Genomic DNA, 8985 nt, shown 5'->3' on the forward strand with positions numbered 1-8985 from the left:
TCAGGTTCTAGCTCATATGTGGTATATAATGTATCCGTAATTGTCTCCGATGAAGAAGCTCATCATCAAAGCTAATCTCGGAGGGGCATATGTTATATCCTCATATGCCTAACCTGCCTGTGTGTACTATTATGTATTACTCCCTATGGTAACACTGCGTTGTCCTACTCGGAGCTGCACCCTAGACGCAGCTACGAGCGTGTGGAACGGCGTAGTTCTGTTTCTTTCGGCCGGAGAGATGGACTATCGTGTTAAAGAAGTGCTCTGTTGCACTGATATATAAATATTCATAGACCAACCATCGTTGTAATCTGTGAATCATGTTAATTATGGTGATAATCTTGTTTGAATTATGTTAATCTGTTCTTATTTTGTGTTAATCGTCCAATGGGACACTGTTTAATCGGATTAAATGCCTTTTGTGTACAAATGTGTCAATTTAATCCACAACTTGTGGTCTATTCTTATAACGCCGTCCTGCTGAGCTAGCCAGGTAAGTTATTCTCCTCGGAGTATTTCTTAGTTCTCCCCTTTGAAGTAGTGATTTATTATATTACGATAACAGGCATAAAGTAAGAATATTCTCACATCAGTTTTGTTTATTTTTTTGAGTACGAATCCTGTGATCTTTTTAAATTGAATTTTTTGGTTTTTTCGCTCGAGTTTTGGCTTACCTTTGGATTCATTTGAGGTGAGATTTTTTGTTGAGATAGCCCTGCCTTGGATTTGAAGAATTCAGATGCTTTCCGTAAAATATGAAGATGTCCTCTGGACTCGTAGGCTAAGTATATTATGAAACATTATTTTTTTTTTTCATTTGAAGAAAAATCAGTTTATACAGTTTATAAATTGAAAAAAATAAAGCATCCCACAGTTTTATTAGTTACAATATTGATTAACTGAAATCGTTTGCCAAAAAAACAAAAAAAAAACATTTATTTTGCAAGCAATGAATTCTGAACTAGTTTTCAGTTCACTACTAATTGGATTTATACTCTATATCTTCAACAGGAACAAAATCATTGTGTTCGTTAGTTGTGTATTTCATCACGTGATTTTTTAATTGGCCCTTACCGTACATCCAATATGCAGTTCCTTGCTGTATCTTCCACCCACAAACGAGAAACTTAGTTTTGGTTTCGACCGTATCTTTGCCACCCTTTTTTACAAGTAACGACCTGTAGTAATCCTCGCATGCTGGATAATTTGTGACAAAGCCACTGGCTCCATCCGGTTTACCAAGGTTAGTGCACATGGTTGTCATAGCTGGAGGATTGCCGCAATTTGTTAAAGGATCTATTCTGAAAAAAACAAAAAACATAAAAATCGACATTATTTTCAATTAAATATATTATAGGTAAGTAGATACGAACTACGTGAAGGATGCTGGTCAAAGAAACACACTCGAAATTCATCCGAAGAAGAATAAATTCGTTAAAAAATATATGAAGCAAGCCAACATTTGATTTTTAGCTGCTTTTCTCGTACATTATGATGCCAATGATGCCCAGTAGAATCTACCTTACCCTTGGAAAGCTTTATATTCGTCTTCAGTTATTTGCAGTTCAGCTACTACACTTATGAAAAAGTATGATAACATCGAAAATGCACTGATAACTGTTGACGCCTGCATCTTGAACGCTTTTGAGTAATAAAATCCAAGTTCGATTTCACAAAAATGAACTACGAGTGATCGTCCTGTCCGCGTATGATTTTTATACTGGTACCATATTTTTATCTAGCCTCTCTCTTATTACATTGAAAACAATTTTTTCTAGCATATGTTTCGGTTGGTTTTTGTAAAAATTGACAATAAATGAATGTGGTGTTTTATTTTCGTGATTTAGTACTCGTACGTAATATGGTATGAAATTTGAAACACATGTTGGATTATTTGATTTCACGAAGCAACGAATAATTTTGAAAATAAAGGTTTAATAATATGTATGTAGATTTAACCTTCATACTTTTTATAAGGTCGTCATCGATATAAGCAAATAAGAAATGGAATTTCAACTGAGTAATCAAAAAAGCTGGTGTTTTGATAATAATACCTACGTATAGGTATTCATGAGTAGGTAGTCGTCATTCGTTGGTGAAATTTGAATATTAAAAAAAATGTTTAAAAATAACTAAATTTATTGTTTAGTCAACTACAAATGTGTGTAACAAACACTTACCGAGATCGCAGAATTTCCCATGCTGAAAAAAAAACAGTTTTGTTGCGACGGCTATTACATCATGTTTTTATCAATTTTATTTTTTCATCGCCTTTCAAGTTCATTTGAAATTTTTTTAAATTCGCAAAAAAAATACCTTGGGACATGATTTTTGTCAATTATCCATACGTTTTTTAAATCCAAGATGGAGGATTGGAGTGGTTCCATTTTAAGTTACTAAATTAAATAAACAGGTCAACTCTGAACAATCGACTGTTGAAAGGGCAGAGCAAAGGGGGCGATTCTCCAAAAGCCTCGATTTCTTCACAGGTCCGAAGAAGTGTTCGATTGAGGTGAGAGGGGGGGTGTACCCGGTACCTACTGCGCGGAAAATTTATAGGTAATTCTAAACGCAGAAAATTTATAATGTAAAAACCCCTGGTTTTTGGTAATTCTTTGATTTTTCCAACTTGCACAAATTCTTCCAAACTATTCTTAAGTTTCCCAACTTTTCAAATTCACCCAATTTATCCCAAAAATTCTCAACTTTTCGCAAACATTTTTCTGTCGGGTGGAGGGGTGGTGGGGTCAGTGACTTTAGATGACTTTCAACTCGAAATGTTGGTATCTGCTGAATTTGGTCGAAATCCTCCATTGGTTTTGTTCTGAAAGTGGAAAAATTCTTTGGAACAGATGTTCTCTTAGATGGATGGACCGATTTTTTTTTGAAATTTTCATACGTAGATGTGGTCTAACGTGAGGCATGGAACGCCGTAATTATAATTGCAATTACATACTCAAGTAGCTTCTCGAGTAATTGCAATTACTTACAAAAATTTGTACCAAAAAAAGAATAAAAAGGGGGAAAGGGCCATATCAAAAGCAAAGCCGACAATAATGTAACACCGCAGGGGCATAAAATATTTTCTATTGTTCAATTTTCGAATTTATTTTTCAAAATTGAATAATGGAAAATATTTTATCAAAAGTGAAGCAGATCCTTGTGGTGTTATATTTATCAAAAGCGAAGCCGACATCGGTTTTAAAATGTAACACCGCAGGGGTTGTAAAATCTTTTCTATTGTTCAATTTTCGAATTTATTTTTCAACATTGAACAATGGAAACAATTTTATCAAAAGTGAAGCAGACCCTTGTGGTGTTAGGTATATTTATCAAAAGCAAAGCCGACATCGGTTTTAAAATGTAACACCGCAGGGGTTGTAAAATATTCTTACAGTATTATCTTTCCCATTGTTCAATTTCAAACGTAACGAAAAAATGTAAATACCAGTGTAACGAAAAATACTGTTACAGCAATTTATTCGTTACAAAATACCATAACAAAAAATGTAACTAAAAAAATATAAATTTTGTAACTTAACGAAATAACGGAACGAAAAAAAATATTGTTATGGCCAACACTGCACAGGGGTTATAAAATTTTCTCCATTGTTCAATTTTGAGAAAGGTTTTTAGAACACCTGCAGGTAGTGTAAGGGGACAATATGCCTTCACTGGCTAGACAGGGACACTTATCATATTTCTATCAGTGGAAATGTAAATCTTTCATTGTAAGGGAAGTATTAAAGAATCCAATCAAATAGATCGATTCCCTAGTACTTTACTTATAAGAAAGTATATCCGATGCATTAAGGTAAAGTGGTTAAGTATGTGGGAACCACTAGGGAGGTATTTTCACACCAATCCATTTAGGACAGATGTGAAAAGCTCGTAAGTTTATAAAGCTCAATTCCTTCTCGACTCGAGGCAAACAGCCAAGTCAAGAGGGAATTGATCTTCACTTGGTGATTCGCGCTTCTACTAGTAGGTCTGACAGCGGAAAAGTAATAAGGCCACTTACTCCTACATAAGAGTAGTGCTTGAGTCTCAGGTCCTCCGCCTTGACGCATCTTGGTCTTGGGGAGTAAAAGTGTACATATAAGTCTCAAGTCTTTTTATCTGCATACCCAATGCGGGCAAAGTGATTGTTAACACAGGAGTAGGTAAAAGTGATCCTACTTACGCCACTATACTGTGGAATATCCTTTTTCTTAGCTATATGTGTAGAGTTTTATGTATTTTAGACTTAAGCGTAACGTGTTATAATCAATTTCAATAATTATAACGAAGTGTTTGTATTTATTGTGTGTTCTTATTTCATGTGGTTCAATTAACTCAAAATAAATTACGATCAATTACTGTTCAGATTGGTAATTATTGATGTTGTTTTAGCTGAGCTAGCATTGGGTAGGTGTGATTTTAAAGGTGTTGAAAAATACTGCTTAGGGAGTAATTCTCATCGTAACCTACTAGGTAGTTAGTATCATCCTAACCTATCAGCACAAGACCTCTATTTACTTATCTAACAGTAGTTACCCTTTCTGAATCAAAACCCACCAGTCATTTGTGATTTTGCTGTGCTCCCAAGAGGTTCTCTCAGTACTGTAGTGCTTTTGGAGTCGCATTATGCTTACAATATATATCACCTTGTGCTCTGGAGCTTTCAGAATAGCATAGTGTATTTGGAATCGTGTTGTGCCTTTTTTTAAAATTGTGTTGTATTTTTTTTTCAAAATCACATTTTGCTTTTTTATAAATCGCGTTGTGGTACGCTTTTTTTTGAAATCGTGTTGTGCTTTTTTTTTGAAATTGTGTTGTGCTTTTTTTTTTGAAATCGTGTAGTGCTTTTTTTCAAAATCGCGTTGTGCTTTTTTTCAAAATCACATTGTGCTTTATTATTGAAATCACGTTTTCATTTTTGAAGTTGTGATGTGCTTTTTTGAAATTGTGTTGTGTACTTACACTTTTAAAATCCTATTGTGCTTTTTTTTGAAATCGCGTTGTGCTTTTTTTCAAAATTGCATTGTGCTTTTTTTTCAAATCTTGTTGTGTTATTGTTTTAAAATCGCGTTGTGCTCATTTTTTCGAAATTGCAGTGTCCTTTTTCCTCAAAATTGTGTTTTTTTTGAAATCGCGTTGTGCTTTCAAAATCAAAATCATGTTCTGCTTTTGAAATCCAAATTGTGTTTTTTCAAAATCGCGTTGTGCCTTTTCTGAAACTGCGTTGTGCTTTTTTTTCAAATTCGTGTTGGTGTTTTTTTTCAAAGTTGTGATTTTTTTGACATCGCGTTGTGCTTTCAAAATCAAAATCGCGTTGTGCTTTCGAAATCCAAAACTGCGTTGTTTTTTTTGAAATTGGGTTGTAATTTTGTAACGAAATAGGAAAATTGTAGGTGAAAACATTGACAAAAATAAATTATCCTAGAGTTTTATTAAGTAGTTACAAATTACATTTGATAAACCGAAATCGTTTATACAAAAAAAAACATTTATTTTGCGAGCAATGAATTCCGAACTTGCAATTATGGGTAGGTTGCATCGAATTGAGCGTAGTAATCTCCATTACGATCAGATACATAGAACATCACGTGATTTGGGGATTGGCCTTTACCGCACACATAATATACATTAGCTCCATACCCTACGTCCCACTTACAAATTAAAAATTGAACTCTTATTACAAATGTTCCTCCGCCACGCTTTATTAACAACATGTTGCCGTCTTCGCAGGCTGGATAACCTCTTGTAAAGCCAGAGGCATCAACCGGTTTACCTAGGTTAGTGCACATGGTTTTCATAGCTTCAGGATTGTTGCAATTTGATAAAGGATCTATCCTGAAGAAAACAAAAAACATACAAGTTGTCAATTGTTTAATGTTTACTATAGCATAATAATATAGGGAATCGACAATTCGTATATGTAGGCTAAGTAGGTACGTGAAGTATGCTGGTCAGAGAAAAGCACTCAAGGTGTTCCCCGGGAGATGGACCCAAATAAGGATAAATTCGTTGACGAATAGGTGAAGCATGAGTCACAATTCGATTTTTAGCTGCCTAAATTGATTTTCATGCCTTCTGTAAAAATTTTAAAATTTTGGAGACAGATAAATAGGTGGGAAAATAGATCTCAAGGTGTAGGTACATATGGAAATCTGCTCAAATGTGGACATGCAAAGCCTTTATAAACAGATCGAGAATAAACCGGACCTCAATTTTGAGCTACTCAAATTAATTTTCACGCATTCTGGGAATATTTAAAATTGTGGAGTAGGTAATCGAAAATCACGGTGGAACCTGGGGAAGTTGAGTTTTAGGGTCAATTTTCATCATGTTTACTGAATAAGCGCACATTAAAAAAAAACATATGTAATATTATGGTCGCTAAAAATGATCAACTGAGGAGGTGGATAGCAAAACGCAATAACTCCAAAATTACGAAAATTGAGTTTGATATCTATTCTTATGTAAAATTCAACGGGGAATCCATTCCCGGTGTCAGATTTTGTCCATCAGTTGAATATCATAGCGCAATCGAGGAAAACAAGTCCGATTTTAGAGCTAAATGCATTGAAAAATGAGATTTTGTTTGCAAAACGCAATAACTCCACTACTTTTTATACATTTCAGTTGCGCAGATGTGGTAACACTGTTTTTTTTCATCAGGTGGGTACTGAAAATCGTTGGGTAGGAGTTACTTAAAAAAATGGTGCTTTCGTTGCCACTCTCTGAATGCCATATAACACACAGGAATTGTTTGAATTTCACATTCCAGTTTTTTAATTGTTTTTTATCGAAAATTCTCGATTAAACATCAATTTTTTCAAATAAAAAATACGTTTTTTTTGCAGAAAAACACCAAAAAAAAAATTTTGCGTTCAAAACGCAATAACTTTTTTTTCTTTTCCTCACTGTGCTTACCCAGGTGACCGAAATTTTGAAATTGAGTGGAAATTTTATTTGTGGCACCTTCCCCTTTCATTTGACACCAATTTCGGAACTCGACCCCCCACCCTTCCCCTCCTGACAATTTTTCCTAATTTCCCAAAAAAAACAAAAATGGAGTTATTGCGTTTTGCTATCCACCTCCTCAACTTTGAATTTTTCTTTGAAAAATCAATTCAGACAGTTGAAATTGGGTGTTAATGACCATACTCTTTCGCATGTGATGATCAATAAAGACTATCTTACCCTTTGAAAGCGGCATATTGATCTTCAGTTATGTTTAGGCCTAAAGCTGTTACACAAAAGAAAAAGCACGGTAACATTAAAAATACACTGATAACTTTTGACGCCTGCATCTTGAACGCGTTTGAGTAAAAATCAGAGTGTTTAATTTTATTGGAATTAACGCACTCGAAGTAAATTTTAACGATGTATTATAATAAAACGTATTTTTACAAAAGTTAAAACATGGCTTACATTACGATGGTAATAATAAAACGAATTAGAATGAGAAAAATGGATCAGCAATAAAATTACGTGGGTACAAAGTCACGAATTTGATTGACTTTCGATTAATTACGTTATTATTATTAAATACCCATGATGATTTGAATTTGCTACTAATGATCACCCTATATATCGGTGTGATTTCTTACCGCCGCGATATTTTTATCTGGGCTCTCTCTTCGTAATTTTTATAAGCTAATCATCAATAAGCAAATGAGAAATGGAAGTGAACTGAGTTAGGTATCAAAAAAGCTGCTGTTTTGATAGATAATAATACGTAGTTATTCAATATTTTTATGAGTAGTCGTCATTCGTCGGTGAAATTCGAATGTAAAAAAAATATTTAGAAATAACTAAATTTAATTTCAATATTGTTTCTGCAAGAAATTAAAATATTTTCAAAAATAGGAATAAACGTTCGAGCGAAGCGAGGGCAAAAACTTTTGAGAAGTGAAACAAAATTATTTTTGACGCGAGAAGTGAATTTTTCTATCCACTATGTACTAAGTAAATAGCTTTTGAAATGCTTTGCACAAAACATGAAGATTCACTTCTAATTTTTGTTTTTTTGACAAAATTGTCCGTTTTTGAACAATTTGGGCGAGGTCCCTTAAAAAATAACCTCCGAGTATGAAATGTTGAAAAATGCACTTATGGATATCGAATGTTTTTGAGGAACGTTGATTTCAATTCCATCAATCACTTGCCACTTTGACCGAAAATGCTCCTAATTTGACGAGGGGGGGGTGTTGAGGTTCTGAAGTACAAAAAAATTGAAAAATACGATATGTGTGTACATTGATGAATAGCTATTCCAATCTGGGGAGATGGTCTCAAAAATTAATTCTGCGAAGTTAAAAATTTAGATTTTGATGTACTCTCGTATTGTATTTTTGATAATTTTCAATCTATTGAAAGACCTTCGTAACGAAAAAAATATACTCAGTTAAAAGTTTACCAATTTTTTTCAGTTTTTTGAAATTAACTGCTTGCCAAAATACTTTCCAATGCAAAATATTTGAGAAGAAAAAATTTTCAAAAGACGAATTTACCAAAAAATAAGCGTTTTGCAAATTTTCAGCTGTTTAGTAGAGCCTTAAAAGTGGTATTGGATTTTGATGACAATGGCCTCGGTTGACACAGAATCTCAAATACATTATATCTTTTGAAACTGAGCCATTTTTTCCAAAACAAGTTGGCTGGAGACTGGAGTGAAAAAACCAGCATTTTTTCTAAAACGCCCACTCTTCGAGGACCCAATGACGGTGGTCTTATTTTTTTCTTAATTTTAAGGAAAATCAGGCTAAACACTGACGAAAATGAATTATCTTACAGTTTTATTAGTTACAATATTGACAAACTGAAATCACTTACAAAGGAAAAATTATTGCAATTAATGAATTCTGAACTGGTTTTCAGTTCACTGCCAATTGCAATTATGGGTACGGTACATCTTCATAAGCAATATGATCTCTGTTACAGTCTGGTTTATAGCTCATCACGTGATTTGGGGATTGGCCCTTACCGTACACCAAA

General features: G+C 33.8%; 1 long non-coding RNA gene across 1 annotated transcript; it reads right to left on the reverse strand.

Annotated features, from left to right (window-relative positions):
• Positions 1-5412: 5412 nt before the first annotated feature.
• On the reverse strand, positions 5413-7572 carry LOC135845032 (uncharacterized). The gene is made up of 2 exons (XR_010558692.1): positions 7189-7572; positions 5413-5835 (listed from the first exon to the last, which is right to left on the reverse strand). It is a non-coding gene; the product is annotated as an uncharacterized LOC135845032 (long non-coding RNA).
• Positions 7573-8985: the final 1413 nt, after the last annotated feature.

This window comes from Planococcus citri, chromosome 4 (assembly GCF_950023065.1).
Source record: "Planococcus citri chromosome 4, ihPlaCitr1.1, whole genome shotgun sequence".
Classification (NCBI taxonomy): Eukaryota; Metazoa; Arthropoda; class Insecta; order Hemiptera; family Pseudococcidae; genus Planococcus; species Planococcus citri.